Here is a 17,134-nt window from a genome sequence, read left to right as displayed (position 1 = left end):
AAAATTCATGAACTATGTTTCTCACCATTGAAATGCTTTAAAAATGATAAAACTATAATAAAATTATATAAACAATGTTTTTAGCTATTGATATGCTTCAAAAATGATAAGACAACATTGAAAATTTATGATCTATGTTTCTTATCATTGAAATACTTTAAAAAATGATATGACACAATGGAAAATGCATGAACAATATTTCTAACTATTGAGATGAATAAAAAATGACAAGACATCAAGAAAAAATCCATGAAGAGCATTTCTAACTTATTGACATGCTTTAAAAATAATACAACACCATGGAAAATGCATGAACAACATTTTGAACCATTGGTATGAATCAAAATGATGATACACCATTAGAGATTGGTGAACACCATTTTCGACCATGGGTTTGGATTTAGAATGATAACCAACAATAATATCATAAAAGAAAAAATATTGGCTAGTGTATACATGGGTTTTCTTCATAAATATCCTTGTCCAAACCACATGCATTACATGAATGCATGTATGTATGGATGGAAGGAAGAGAAGTAAGGCATGTTCATAATACCATACAAGTGTGAGATTAACTTTGATTTGAAAATGAATCTTGCTTAACTCAAGTAAAAGATAATCTTCTACCACAAAATCGTGTAGGATAGAGTCTCTTTAAGGTACCCCACACTATACTTATGTGAAAATAGGTGAAGAGATCCAAAAACCTTCTAGGAAAAAAGAGTGGATGTAAGAGAGAGAGAGAGAGAGAGAGAGAGAGAGAGAGAACCAAGGATTTTCAAAAGAATCCAAGATGGCTCTACTCACCTTTTTGAGAGGTATTTATAGGGGTTTTTAGGGCCATGAGAGATGTGTGGTTACACACACAAGAGGAGAGATGGAGGGCTATGGTGGAGTCTAGCTCTCCACTCAAGAACATTTTTTCATGTTGACTCTCTCCTTCTCAAGGCATGTGAGGATTTTCACAAAAATGGTATGCTACATAAAGTCCACACCACATGCATACTTCTTTTGTTTTTCCTTGGGGAAGGTGGTGATCCTTCCTTGGGATCCCATGTGAGGAGGCTCCTTGAGCCTCATGCCTCACACATTTTTCAAGGAGGGTTCCAAACCAAAATTGCCCCACCTTTATGGTTGGCTTAGTTGGTTCTATTCGAACTAACTCCAACTAACTTCATGATTATATTATTTTAATATATTTGTTTTATTTGAAAATATTTATTTCTTTGCTTCTTATTTTAGAAATCCCTACTTAGGTAATTTCTATATTGGATCCTCAATTGGATCAAACTTCAATTGGGTTTGATCGAACCCAAGCTTACTTAATTTATTTAATACTTAGTACGTGTCTTCATTAACCATAGTTTGCTTAATTTATCTAGTTAATACTTATGTGTCAAAGTAATTAGCCACTAGCATAACAAAATATTGATTTTTCTCTAGATGGATAATTGATTAACCTCCTTATGTTTTTTTTATTGTTATTATATTTATTTTTTCTCAATATGATCAATAATTATCACAATACTTAGGAAAAACTCAAAACTTTGGTACTTTCATAAATCCAATATACATACAAAACAAATTGGATAGGTGAAGTGGAATTTCCTCACATTGAACACTGAAAGTCTTGTTTAAATACTGACTTTTTTATAGATCTTACATCCTACCATCCTTAAAAAGGATTTCGTCCACGAAATAACATTACACAACTAGATAAACAAGTTAGTATATTTCTCTCTCATGCTAGCCTTAGGTTCTCATTTGCATTCTTCGATGCCTTGGTGTTGCCAATGCACCTTAACTAAAGGAATCATCTTCAATCGCAAAACTTGATCTCGATGATCAACGATTTTCACCAGTTATTCTGACACAGTCAAGTTCTCCTATACTTTTACATCTTCATATCAGATGACATGTGAAGGGTCATGAATGTACTTTCGCAACATTGATATGTGAAAGACGTTAAAATTTGGGCATATTATGGTGATAGTTCTACATGATATACAACTTCATTGATTTGCTCCAAGACTTTGAATGGTCCAACAAATCTTGGACTTAAATTTTCCTTCTTTTTCCTAAATCTTAACACACTTTTGGTAGAAGATACCTTCACAAAAACTATATCTCCTTTTGTAAAAGTGAGTTCTCAATGCCGTTGGTCAGCATCACTCTTCTGTCGACTCTGGGCCACTTTCAACCTATCTCAATTTTTTTGTACTTACTGAGTGTAGTGTTGCAACACCATCAGTGATTCGATCGATCACTGATATCATCCCAGTAAGTTGGTGATCTACAGAACCTTCCATAGAAGGCTTCTATGGATCCACCCTGATGCTGGTGTGATAGTTGTTGTTTTATGTAAATTCTATCAGACTCAAATGCACATCCCAGTTACCCTTCTAATCAAGCATACATGCTCACAATATATCTTCTAAAGTTTGTATGGTTCTTTCTGACTGACCATCAATTTGAGGGTGAAAAGTGGTACTGAACTTTAGTTTTGTACCCAAAGCTTATTGTAGTTATCCCCAAAATCAAAATGCAAATCATGGATGATAGTCCAAAATGATCGAAATTGGTACTCTATGTAGTCTCACAATCTCCTTGACATACAAATCAACCAAGCTCTCAAGAGGATGACTGATCTAGATGGGTAAAAAGTGAATAGACTTAGTGAGTCTGTTGACTATAACCTAATCACATCGTATTTCTTGTGGGTCCTTGGTAGATCTACCACAAAATCTATAGTAATGTTCTCCCATTTTTATTATGGAATCTCAATTCTTTGCATTGTCCATCAAGGCCTCTGGTGCTCAATCTTAATCTGCTGGCAAGTCAAACACCTTGAGACAAATGCTGTTGTTTCTCACTTTATGTCATTCCACCAATATTTCTACTGCAGATCCTTAAACATCTTGGTACCTCTAGAATGAATGGTGTATTTTATCATATGGGCATCATCAATCATTTCTTTTCTCAACTCAGGGTTATATGGCACCCAAAGTCACCAATTCATTTGAATGCTTCTATCATTGTCAATATGAAAAGATGTACCTTTTTCCTGTGCTCGTGCTTTAAGCTTCTTGTACTATGCATTTTGCTTTTATTCTGTAATGATCCTCGAGAGGATCGCAGATTGTATGGTCAAACTGGACAACTATATAACTCTGTGACCAACTGTAAAAGGTTTTCAAGCAATAAAATTCTCAACAAGCTTCTAACTTCTCACAAGGCTGGCCAAAATACTACCAGACTTGCAGCTAAGCACGTCTATTATGACATTTGCTTCCTTTGGGTGGTAGGATAAGGTAAATTCATAGTCTTTGATAAATTCTAACCAATGTTACTATCTCATATTTAGCTCCTTATGAGAGAATAAGTATTTAAGGATCTTATGGTCCATAAAAACTATGAACTTCTCTTCATACAAATAACATAGTCAAAGCTTCAATACAAACACTACAACTGCCAACTCTAAATCATGGGTCAAATAGTTTTGTTCATGATACTTTAACTGATGAGATGCATAAGCTATAACTTTATTATTTTGTATCAATACACAACCCAATCCTGTTCTAGAGGCATCTGTGTACACAAAACCACCTTGACCAGAAGGCAAAGCTAAGACAGGTGCAATCATGAGCTTTGTCTTCAGGATCTGGAATCTCTCATCGCATTTGTCTATCCATTCAAACTTGATTCTCTTGAGCAGGATCTTTGTTCTAGGTAAGGCAATTATGAAAAAAACTTAAATGAATCGTTGGTAATATCCTGCTAGTCCAAGAAAATTCTTGATGTCACTGACATTCTTGGGTTGCTTCCAATCTAGTATGGCATCTACTTTAGCAGGGTCCATAGACACTCTGTTCTTAGATATCACGTGACCTAAGAACATGACTTCTTCAAGCCAAAATTCATATTTGGAGAACTTAGCGAACAACTGGTTTAGTTATACACTGCCGGTCCCAAGCTCGGATAAAGGAGGAGGGTTGCGATAGACCTTTGACAGCCAACATAAAAACTTTGTCATATCCTATGAAAATGAACCAATATGAGAATTTCGTTGGGGCGTTCCCTACTGAGCGACGCGTTGTACTCTCTAGGCCCGGAGGCAGTGATAAATGGGCAAGGGTTGCTAGGTCATCGCCCAGAAGCGACGCGTCACACCGGCGCCCGGGTGTGGTGTCAAATAGGCAAGGGTTCCCTCACTTTGTTGGACAGGTGGGGGTAAAGAAGTTAGTCCAAGACCATAAAATTAGGTTAGCCACTTGGAACATAGGGTCTTTAACTGGTAAGTTGGTAGAGTTAGTAGATGTTATGTGTAGGAGAAAGATTGATATTTTATGTCTTCAAGAGACCAAATGGGTAGGTGAGAAAGCTAAAGTGATAGAACCTTGGGGATATAAGTTTTGGTATACAGGAATAAATAGGAATAGGAATGGAGTAGGGATTGTTATGAGTTGGCAGTTTATAGATAATGTAGTTGAGGTCCGTAGGAAGGGTGATAGAATTTTACTTATTAAATTAGTATTAGGTACAAATATTATTAATATTATTAGTGTTTATGCACCTCAAGTAGGTTTAGATGATTCTATTAAGCATCAATTTTGGGAAGATTTAGATGGAGTAGTACAAGGGATATCTTATGGAGAAAAGCTTTTCATCGGCGGTGACCTTAATGGACATGTAGGCATTAGTAGGGATGGATTTGAGAGTATCCATGGAGGCTATGGTATAGGAGAAAGAAATGAAAGTGGAGAAAGGATTTTAGTTTTTTGTTTATCCTATGATATGATCTTAGCAAACACTTGGTTTAGGAAGAGGGAGTCTCACCTAGTAACATTTAAAAGTGGGATTAATACGAGTCAGATAGATTTTTTCCTACTTAGAAAGAGAGATAGGGGTTGTTGCATCGATTGTAAGGTTATAGCGGGAGAAAGTGTAGCTACACCACATAGAGTCTTAATTTTAGATCTTAGAATTAGACAATGCCGCATAAGGGATAGACATAGGATAGATCCTAGAATTAAGTGGTGGGCACTGAAAGGAGCTAAACAAGGAATGTTTGTAGAGTAGGTAGTTAAGGAAGTTGATTGGTGTCTCGAGGAGGATTCAGAATCAATGTGGAATAAGATAGCGGGTGGCATGAGAAAGTAGCTAAGGAGGTATTGGGTGAGTCTAAAGGCGGTGCACCACTAGGTAAGGATACATCATGGTGGAACGAGGATGTCAAATTAGCTATTAAGGTTAAAAGAGAGTGTTATAGAAATCTAAGTAAAAGTCGTGATAATGAGAATTTGGAGAAGTATATGATAGCAAAGAAGGAAGCTAAAAAAGTTATTCGAAACGCGAGGGCTAAGGTATATAAGGAGGTTTATGACAAGTTGGATACCAAAGAAGGCGAGAAGGATATTTATAGGCTTGCAAAGATGAGAGATAGGAAATCGAAGGATTTGGGTATGGTTAGATGTATCAAAGATGAAACACAAAGGGTTTTAGTCAAAGATGAAGAGATTAAGGAGAGATGGAAAGATTATTTTGATAAGCTATTTTATGATAGTCATGCTCTAGATCTTGGAGACTTCTCCATTCCTTTTCATGAGATAAATCGTGACTTCATGCGCAAGATTCAAAAGAAAGAAATTGCAGAGGCTTTGAAGAAAATGAAATCAAGAAGGGCAGTTGGCCCAGATGGTATACCTATCGAGGCTTGGAAATGCTTGGGAGAGAAAGGTTTAGAATGGTTGACAAATCTTTTTAACTTGATTTGGCGAACAAATAAGATGCCTAATGAGTGGAGGAAGAGTACTTTGGTGCCTTTATATAAGAATAAGGGTGATATACAAGATTGCACAAACTATCGTGGTATAAAACTCATGAGTCATACTATGAAACTTTGGGAGAGGGTGATTGAGTCTAGGTTGAGGAAGATTGTCATGATATCGGAGAATCAATTTGGTTTTATGCCTGGAAGATCAACTATGAAAGCTATACATCTTCTTAGACAACTTATTGAAAGATATAGAGAGAGGAACAAAGATTTGCATATGGTTTTTATTGATTTAGAGAAGGCATATGATAGAGTACCTAGGGACGTTCTTTGGTGGACAATGATGAAGAAAGGTGTTTCTCTCAAGTACATTAGTATAATTAAAGATATGTATGAAGGAGTAGTAACCAATGTCCGCACTTGTGGAGGGGTGACAACCAATTTTCCGATAACGGTTGGGTTACATCAAGGATCTGCTTTAAGCCCTTTCCTATTTGCGATAGTGATGGATGAGCTTACAAGATCAATTCAAGAAAATGTACCGTGGTGTATGTTGTTTGCTGATGATATTGTTTTGATTGATGAGTCTAGAGCTGGGGTTAATGCTAAGTTAGAATTATGGAGACAGACATTGGAAGCTACAGGTTTTAAGTTGAGTAAGAGTAAGACTGAATATATGGAATGTCGGTTTAGTAAGCAACGAAGTAGTGATGGGAGTGTAGTGAAGCTTGGTGAGCAAGAAATACCGGTGAATTATTATTTCAAATATTTGGGATCCATCATTCAAAAGTATGGAGAAATTGATGGAGATGTAAATCATAGGATAAAGGTTGGGTGGATGAAATGGAAAAGTGCAACTGGAGTGCTGTGCGATCGTAGAATGCCATTGCGGTTGAAGGGAAAGTTTTATAGGACGACTATTAGACCCGCTTTACTGTATGATACGAAATGTTGGGCTGCCAAGAGACATCATATTCAAAAAATGAGTGTAGCTGAGATGCGGATGCTTAGATGGATGTGTGGAAATACAATAAAAGATAAGATTCGGCACGAGGAGATACGTAAGAAGGTAGGTGTTGCACCCATTGAAAATAAGATGCGAGAGAATCGTTTACGGTGGTTTGGACATATTCGACGAAGGCCTAATGATGCTCCAGTTAGAAGGTTGGAGAAATGGGAAAATATATTAGTTAAAAGAGGTCGGGGTAGGCCTAGGAAGACTTGGATGGAGATGATAGGAAAGGATATGAATGCTTTGAACCTCACCGAGGACATGGCATTGGATAGAAATGATTGGAGGAAAAGGATTCATGTGGAAGACCCAAAATGAATTTCTTTTTTGGTTCATATCGTTGACCCCAATTGTTTTGGGATGAAGGCGTAGTTGTTGTTTGTTGTTTTTAGCGAACAACTGGTGCTCCATAAGAACTCCTAAAATGATCCATAAATGCTCCCAATGTTGCACCAAATTCTTAGAGTAAATCAAAATATCATCGATGAATACAATCACAAACATATCCACGTATAATCGAAATGTTCAGTTCATAAGATCTATAAAAGTTATTAGTGCATTAGTCGGTCCGAAAGGCATCACTACAAACTCATAATGCTTGTATCTCATCCAAAAGGCAGTCTTTGAAATATCCTCATCCTTAATTATGAGTTGATGGTACCTAGATATAACACTCAAAATTTCCAAAACAAAACTAAGTTGAAAATTTCATGAATTTCTTTTTTTTTCTTTATAGCAGAACTTAAAAAAGGTTTTAGCAGCAAAAATGGACGATAATGAGTCGTTAGTTTTAGAAAACTCTGGATAAGTCACAAGTATGTGGCCAAGCACTCATTGACCACCAAGGTCTTTCATTTATCAAAACAACTTGTTTATTACAAACATCAATGATTGGAAAAGCAATATTTAGTTTTATAAATGAAGCAGTATATCACTATCTGGAGAAACCCTAGAACTCGATGCCGCCTTACTCTGTATATCGTATCACAAGTTTAATACCTAAAATCCCCATTAAATAGGGTCAGAACCACTACTGGTCTGGTAAGCAAACATTCATTCACATATTCAATCAAGCATATGGAATGCACAGACCACTCAAGGTCACAGTTCGCAACAACGATGCTCAAGTATCCACAACTTAGCGTATATCGCGAGAGCCTCCTCCAGGCCATGAGTTGAACATTTTGCTCAAGTCTCCACAACTTGGCATGAGCCTTTTCAGGGCCTCAATTAAACTCTTTCGGGTCTCAATTGAAACATTGAGCTCATGTCTCTATGACTTAGCATATATGTATCCCACGAACCTAAGCGCAAGATTCGCTTGGTAGTGCAGATACCACATGGGTCTTTGCCCTATCGGTCCAGTAGTATACCGATCATGACACCTTTTTCAATGTTATTCATGACTTGACAAAACAACGTTCATTCAGTCATACATTTATACATCACTGAACCTAGAACTAATGCATTGTTTTGATATTAACTTGTTCACCCCTTGGTATGCAAGAGAAGCTAGAACTTAGGCATCAATGCAACATTATGGGGGTTGATTATTCTATATATTTTAGATACCCTAAAGATCTATTAATCATGCCCATGATAGAGCAGTAGAACTCATATCGAGATAACCCTAATAGGCTGGGTCAGATACATCCTCTACTGCATTAGTTGGGTTCAATCCTTAGATATTTAAGGATAACCACAACCTCCATACCTCCTGAGTGATGGGAGGCCCCTTGAACTCTTTGGTTCATAATAAATATGTGTCACTCGCATATGTACCATCACTATCTACCACAATGAGAAATAGTTCTGAAGGGGTCCGTCGGTTTAACCATTACGTGTTCGATATTCACATGTCATTCAGGCAAGTCAGTGCATCCCGCACTGAGAAATTATGTACCCGACCCCATTCAGTATTACCCAGCACAGTCTAACCGTAGGGTTTTGCAATCTTGAGTTTTATTCAGATGCATATTTGACTATGCTCTCGACATCTATGGCCATCACGATCCTTGGTTGCACTTTTGGAATGGTATTTTTAAAACATATTTTTTAATAAAAACTTTGGAAAATTGATAACCAAATATATAAAAACCGACTTTCTACTTTCGTGGTGAGTACTAGTCAAATCCACAGGGAACAGGATGATATTCAAAATTAAATCTAAATATTTTAATTTATTAATATTATAAAATATTTATAATAAAGTAAATCAACTACAATTAAGTTACATATTAAAAAAATGAAAATTAACTAAAGCAAATTCTAAATTAGGTTGTTCAAGCTTCCTCCAAGTCAAAAGGGCATTTTCATCATACCAACAAATGTGGCATTCACGTTCGCGACATAAATATCCTTTAATTTGCATTATGCTTGTCAACCTACAACAAAAATAACAAGTTAGCAATGGAAATAACTACAATTAATGCAAAATTACAACTAATTCTACTTCTAAAAAAATACTCATAAAACTAAATCATAAATTAAATAAAAACAATCTAAATTGTAAATTCTAATTAAACTAACTAATTTGTGCTATAACTAACTATACTAAATTATGAAATCACACTAACTATTCTGCAGAAAAATATGAAAAATTATAGCAAACTAATAAACCAGTGAAATGTCGGTTTTGTCCTCGCTACAGTGCATGAATCACTTTCTAATAGGTTTTTGAAAACAGACATTTTAAAGGGTCAAAATAGATCCAAAAATTCTAATTTTTTTTTTCTGATTTCTGACACATGTAGGAATCTGACCCTTTTTACAGATTTCAAAAATTCATCTGGAATCTCTAGATATAAACATTTTAAGATCAATCAAAATCAGGAAATTTGCCTGTCCCAAAATTTGAACTTTTGAAAAAACAGTTTTTGAAAAATGTTTTAAAACTAGACCAAATCAAGTCCAATAGAGCTGAATTTTGGTCTGCAAACAGATAACACGTGGATGTAGAGAATATAACCATTTTTTTTTGAAAAACTTTGAAAATTTATACATAAAATAATGACTGTCAAATACTGCAAATTAGGGTTTCCAAGTTCAATTCAAAGAACACTGAAATATCATTCAATGCATGTACTATTGATCTAAACTCTGGCTATAACAGACTAATCAAACCTGAGTGCTGCTAAAGACAATAGATACAACTTAATTATATTAAAAAAAAATTAAATCACAACAAGAACCTAAATTATCTAAAACAAAATGAATTAATTCTAATGCAATGAATAACATTCAAGCATGAATAACCAATGTAAAGTAAAACTAATGTAAATGCATCTACAAGTAAAACTAATTCAAACGCTACTTAAATTCACTAGGTTAGTACTAATATAGTAAAGAAAATGCAAAAATTAACCTCTATGCTAACTTGATTCCTAATTAGACACAAATTAATGAATCAAATACAAATGCCCTAATGCATAAACTTTGACTTAAATTAATATCAATCACTATAATATCTAATCAAGTATTGGCAAACATGATATAGAATGAACTCTAAGCATGCAAGTAAAACACAAACTTACCTAAAAAATAAAACACATTAGAAAGAAGTTAATTACTATCCACTAAAAAATGTCCCCTATGTGGGACCTACTCACATGAAGTAATCACTAAAATAAAAATCTAATTACTAAAAATTAATAATTAAACTAACTAATATGCAAGAATAAAACAAAACGTCTATGTCTACTTGCCTATATGACCAAAGGAATATGACATTAATTTACTATCCTAAATGTTAAATGCAAGGAGCATTAATGCAAATTGGCTCATTTGGAATCAAATGGGCCTCATTTGCTCTTTAATTAGGGGGATACTTGACCTTCAAAGTCAAAATCGCCAACCCATAGAGGGCCCACACAGTTTTGAAAAAGAATCTTGAATGCAAAATCCTCTAATTAAAATGATATCTTTCTAAAACCAATTCAATTCGATAATTGAGGCGAGAGATTTGAAAATCAAATCCACTTACCTAAAATGAACAATAGGAAATCTTCTCTAGGCTGGGTCTTCAAGGAAGACCCAAACTTTCCAAGAATGCGACCTCACCAAATTGGAGAACTCCACTTAAATGCCAAAATCACCACCTATTATGAATTTCCACAAATGCCCTTCTTTCAAAATTCGAAAATCATAAAAATTTAATAAACTAAACTAACTACCTCCATACTAACCTAATTATTATTAGTATTAATAGCATGGGTAAACTTGTACTAAACAAAAATCGTTAGAAGCTAAAAATTAGAAATAACAAAATCTAATTAAGCTAAATATTGACCCAACCTCAATACAATGAATCTCGACAAAAAATCATAAACTTCCTAACACAATAATACTTACCAAAACCCTAGGACCTTGCTGGTCCAACAATGGCTGTCGTCTTCTTTGAAGAAGATGACAACCCGTAAAACACGATTTTATAAACACTAACAAAATTAATTTTTAACTGACAAAACAAAGCAAATTAAAAATCTATTTTTATTTAAACTAAACCATTAGCTAGACTCGATCTTAGGGTCATAAAAACATAATGTTAACCTACTGTAATCAACAAAAAAAACAGAATAAAAAATAATTCAGAACCTTAAAAACGGCTAGACATAGTCTAGCCAATTTTTAAAAATTAACAACAAAATCCAAATTAACTAAAACAACGACTCAACCTAATGCTAAACTCGATTTTTTGACATGAATAATGAGATTTTTAACTATCTAAAATGCTGGAAAAAAATCAGAATGCAACTTGGGTTTTTTTTTGGAAGATAAAAAATGGCTAGATAGCATCTAGCCGATTTTTACAAAAACAACTAAAATAAAATAAAAAGAAAAGGAACGAGATCTTACCAGACGATCTGAGGCCTCCCACAACTTCTTCTAAATCTCTGATTAAGTCTGCAACTTTCATCAGCTTGATGGCAGAACGGTGGCGGTGGTTCGAAGGATGGTAGGTGGGAACAAAGCGCTAGACCAAAAAACTCCTCAACTTGCATGAGGGCCCAGAAATCTCCACAACCGAAAAGCACCCCAAAAATCTCCTCGGTGTGAAGATTAGCTCCTTCAATGGCTGCTATAATGGCTGCACACAAAGATCAGACCTTTAGATGAAACTAGACACAAAATAACAAATTTAGCACAAAAAGAGATGGAAAGGCAAGAGGTGGGAGACGCCCAGAAATCTCGTCGGCGGCGCAACACCCAAAAAACTCCATGGTGTGATGAAACGCAGGTAGAAGGTAGGAGATGGAGGTGGCTGGGCTGTGATGTAAAACTCTCAAATTCTGGACAAGGCTGAAATGAGGGGGGCGTCCCCTTTTGTTACTTTCTTTTTCTGAGGTTTTCAAAAACACTCTTATGAAAGAAATATTTTCATAAACACTCAAAACTTCTCATAAAATGTTGGGCGCCCCTTCTAGAAAATATGAATGGGTCTTGGGTTGGTTCAATGTGATCCCACCTTGATCCAAGATCCTAGAATTGTTATGCTCATATGGGTCTGGATCTGGATCTCATCAGAATTCGCTCCATTTCACGGAAATGCTCATAACTTTGCCAATTTAACTCAGAATTGGATAAAATTTGAAACATAGCTTCCTATGACTAGAATCAACATAAACATGGGTTTTAACTCTAAAAATATAGATAATGACATGTATATTATGTTTATTTTATAATGCATTTCCTATATTATTAGATTCCCCCATGCTTGAATGTTGCTAGTCCTCGAGCAACACCAAAACTAAAAACATAATAAAACTAACTAACTACTAATCAATTCTAGCTTTCATTTTATGTAAATGTAAGAGATAACATATGCAAAAAAATCACACCCCCACAATACAATTATTTTTCTCAATTTTTTCTAAAATTCATGATCATTTGCATGCCTTTTTCAGAAATTTGAACACCTTCATGTTGATACGTTTCTCTCCTTACCTATATGATTTCTGCATAGTTAAATTTTCTTTTCTTTTCTAAGCAATGATTTTTTTCCTTTCAAGCTCTTATTTTTTTTTCAAATCAATTGAGCTCTACATCCATCCTTAGACTTTGTAACTCTTATAACGAGCATTGGGGTGATATCTCTTAGGCCAGACGACCTTAGGGTACCAAATACAAAGATTTTTCAGCCCTAATAGCTTGAGTTACTAGGTTCTAGACTTTTGTAGTATATATAGCCTTTGTTGTGTGCAATGCCATCGCCTATTAGACTTTCTATTGGGTCAGTGTAGCGAGCTTTAGGTCAATGACTTCCAAGCCAGACGACTTTAGGGCATCAGGTGTAAAACACCACTCAGACTTACTTACTCAAACCCAACTGGCCTCACTGACAATGTCTAAGCAAAGTGTTCGACCTCCCAGGTTTCCCTCTTTCGTAGAAACAAAACATTTCAACTAGTGTCTATCTCCACTACTCACATGACAACTTAGAAGACTTAGAACAACTACATTTGCTCCTTACAATATATGTTTTCATTGCTTTTATTTATACTGTACTATGCATTGTCATATAAGTAATTCTATCAAGACTCTAACAATCACATGTTCTCATTTCATCAAAATATATGTAATAATCACTCTTTTTAGATCAATTTTTTGAAAAAAAATTACACATGGGATTTAAAATTCTAAACATATGTCAAATCCTATAAAAGACATTCCATGAAAAACTGGAAATTGATTTTCCAATTTTTTTTTTTTTTTAATGATCCCTCCCCCATGCTTAAATGATGTTGTCTACAGCAGCACTCTCCCATGCTTAGATAAAACTATATGCATGTATGAATGTGCTACCAAAACAAATATAAATTGAGACAAGGATAGATACAACCTGACTATGTGTTGAAGCTCATCTGAATACTCCATTGCCACATCCATTACACCACCATCGTGCACACACAAGTGCATAATTTTCTGCAAACTTGACATGAAGTTGACATCTTCATTATTGCTCCATCCTCATATCCTGTAAAAATAATCACCATTCTTGCACAAGAGACTAGATCAAATAACTAATGAAATAACAAATAACAAATAATAAAAAATACACAAAAAGAAATAAAGCACTCATCCTATAACTAATCTATCTCTACTATGATACAAACAATTAGATGGCTCAATCAAGACTCTCAATAAACACAATTTTCTCACACTCTTTCGCTTGTGTCTCTCCAGAAAAATAGGGCTTTAGTCTTTGCCCATTCACTTTGAAAACTTTGCGGTTGCGAGGATCCCTGATCTCTACTGCTCCAGAAGGAAATACAACTTTCACTATATATGGTCCATCCTATCTACTTTTCAACTTTCCAGGAAATAATTGAAGCTAAGAGTTAAACAACCATACTTGTTGCCCTGGCTGAAACACCTTTCGATTTATGAGTTTATCATGAAATATTTTTGTGCGAGCCTTATAAATGCATGAACTCTCATAAGCTTCATTCCTTAGCTCTTCTAGCTCAGTGAGTTGTAGGCGACACTCTTTGCCAGCCTAGGCCATATCAAAATTAAAATTTTTAGTTGCCCAGTAAGCCCTATGTTCCAATTCTACAGGAAGGTGGCATGCTTTTCCAAAGAGTAATCAATACGGTGACAAGCCAATAGGGGTCTTGAATACAATTCTTTACGCCCATAATGCATCGTCCAAGCGTTGGGACCAATCCTTGCGGTCCGGATGAACTGTCTTCTCTAAAATCCTTTTAATCTCCCTATTTGAAACCTCAACCTGTCCACTGGTCTGAGGATGATAAGAAGTGACGAACTTATGATGTACAAAGTATTTTCTCAGAAGAGAAGCAACTTGTATATTCCTAAAATATTTTCCACCATCACTAATCATTGCTTACGGCATACCAAATCGACTAAAAATATTGTGTTTAATAAACTTAAGCACTACTCTATGATCATTGGTCTTGGTGGCTATAGCCTCGACCCATTTGAAAACATAATCAATTGCCACTAAAATATAAACATTGCCGAATGAAGGCAGAAATGGGCCCATGAAATCTATGCCCCAAACATCAAATATCTCAACTACTAAAATCGGGAGCATGGGCATCATGTCCCTCTTGGACATGTCCCCTGTTTGTTGACATCGAAGACACTTCCTACAAAACTCATGTGCATATTTGTGGAGCATCGGCTAATAAAATCCAGACTGCAAAACCTTGGCGGCAATCTTCCTACTACTAAAATGACCTCCACAAGATAGAGAATGACAGAATTGAAGAATGGACTCATATTCCTCCTCTGGGACGCACCTCTTAATAATCTGGTATGCACAATACTTGAACAATGTTGGTTCATCCCAGTAATAATGTCTCACTTGCGCAAAAAAAAAATGAGCTCTCTCATTCTTAGTCCAATGCGTAGGAATCTGTCTGGTCACTAGATAATTCACAATATCAGCAAACCATGTGATTGTGATGCTTCTACAACCATGATCTGATCATCCAGGAAAGAATCATTGATCGGGTTCTGATCCTCAGAAGAATCCATGACCAGTCTAAATAAATGGTTTGCTACTACATTCTCACTACCCTTCTTGTCTCTATTCTCGAGATCAAATTCTTATAATGGCAGGACCCACTGAATGAGTCTCGATTTGGTGTCTTTCTTGCTGAGAAGATACTTCAATGCAACATGATCAGAATAGACAACCACCTTAGAGCCAAGCAAATAGGACCTAAACTTGTCCAATGAAAATACTACCGCGAGCAACTCCTTCTCTGTCGTAGTGTAATTCATCTGTACATCAAACAGAGTTCTGCTTGCGTAGTATATGACATATGAATTCCTATCAATCCTCTATCCTAAGATAGCTCCCATGGCATAGTCAAAGGCATCATACATGATCTCAAATGGTAACATCCAATTCGGAGATCTCAAAATAGGTGTTGTGGTCAAGGCATCCTTAAGTAACTCAAATGCTCTCATGCAATCTGCATCAAAATCAAAATGATGATCCTTAGCTAATAATATACACAACGGTCGATAGATTTTATTAAAATCTTTGATGAACCACCGATAAAACCCTACGTGACCCAAAAATGAACGTATCTGCCTCACAGTAGTAGGCAGAGTCAATCGTGAAATTGACTCAACCTTTGCTCTATCCACTTCAATCCCTCTCTTGGACACTATATATCCGAGAACAATCCCCTCTTGGACCATAAAATAACTCTTTTCCCAACTAAGCACAATATTAGTCTCCATACATCTCTTGAGCACTCTCGCCAATTTATGAAGACAGTCTTCAAATAAAGAGTCGTACACTGAAAAATCATCTATAAATACCTCCATGACATCATCCACCATGTTAGAGAAAATAGTCATCATGCACCGCTGAAATGTCGCTGGGGCATTACATAGCCCAAACGACATACGTCTAAATGCAAATGTGCCATATAGATAAGTAAATGTGTTTTTCTCCCGATCATCAGGATGGACAACTACTTGATTATATCCAGAATATCCATCTAAGAAACAATAGTAGCTTTGTCCAATGAGTCTCTTCAAAATCTGATCAATGAATGGCAACAGGAAGTCAACTTCCTATAATCTATATAGACTCGAAACCTGTTATCATTGCAAAATTTTACTTTTGCAAGTCAAACTGACATTTTGAAAAAGTTTTGAAAATAACTCGCCTCTGTTTTAAAATGTGGAAAAATTTTGAGGAATGAGACTCGCCTGTCAGTACGAGGTTCAACCGTTCTTGGAGCCATAACCAGGGGTAATCGAACCAAGGATTAATCATATGCTTTGCTTTGCTAAACTGCCTAAATCGTTATTCTATTCCTAAATGCACAAAGAATCGGGCATGTGCTATGAACTTTGAAAAATACAGATTGAAAACATGGTGTATGCTTTGAATATTTGAAAATATTGGGAAAAGGAGAAGCTTTTAAAATCATGATCCAGACTTGGAAAACACTTTTTTGAAGAAAGGAGAACTTGGGAAAATCGTGAATTGGACTTAGAAAATATTTGGAAATTCCTTGAAAACTAAAGATTTTAAAAAAATTTGATTTTGAGGAAAAGGACTCAGAAGATGATGTTGACTAACCTATGTGATAAATGGAATGTGGTTTTGTGAAATCATACTTGGAAAAAGATTTGAGAAAATCATTGAGAAATCCCCTTCCTTTCAGAAATTTATTTGGTAAAAAGGGATTTTATGTGCCTTATAGAATTCAAATAAGATAGATTCACCACATATCCTTGACTATGACCATGAATATGTATTGAATATATCTCATTTGATTCTAAAAGGGAAAATACTTGGAAGAGCTTTTGAAAATATGCTATGATTTCTGAAGATAGCCTAAGAGTGTAGGTTGTTT

The 17,134-nt window shown here is 35.4% G+C and overlaps 1 pseudogene; it reads right to left on the bottom strand.

The window, feature by feature from the left end:
* Window positions 1–13,908: 13,908 nt before the first annotated feature.
* LOC149830068 (uncharacterized) lies at window positions 13,909–15,962 on the bottom strand (annotated as a pseudogene).
* Window positions 15,963–17,134: the final 1,172 nt, after the last annotated feature.

The sequence above is a fragment of the Nuphar pumila genome, chromosome 8, assembly GCF_984573655.1.
Source record: "Nuphar pumila chromosome 8, dmNupPumi1.hap1.1, whole genome shotgun sequence".
NCBI classification, from domain to species: Eukaryota; Viridiplantae; Streptophyta; class Magnoliopsida; order Nymphaeales; family Nymphaeaceae; genus Nuphar; species Nuphar pumila.
This window is presented reverse-complemented; position numbering and strand designations above follow the sequence as displayed.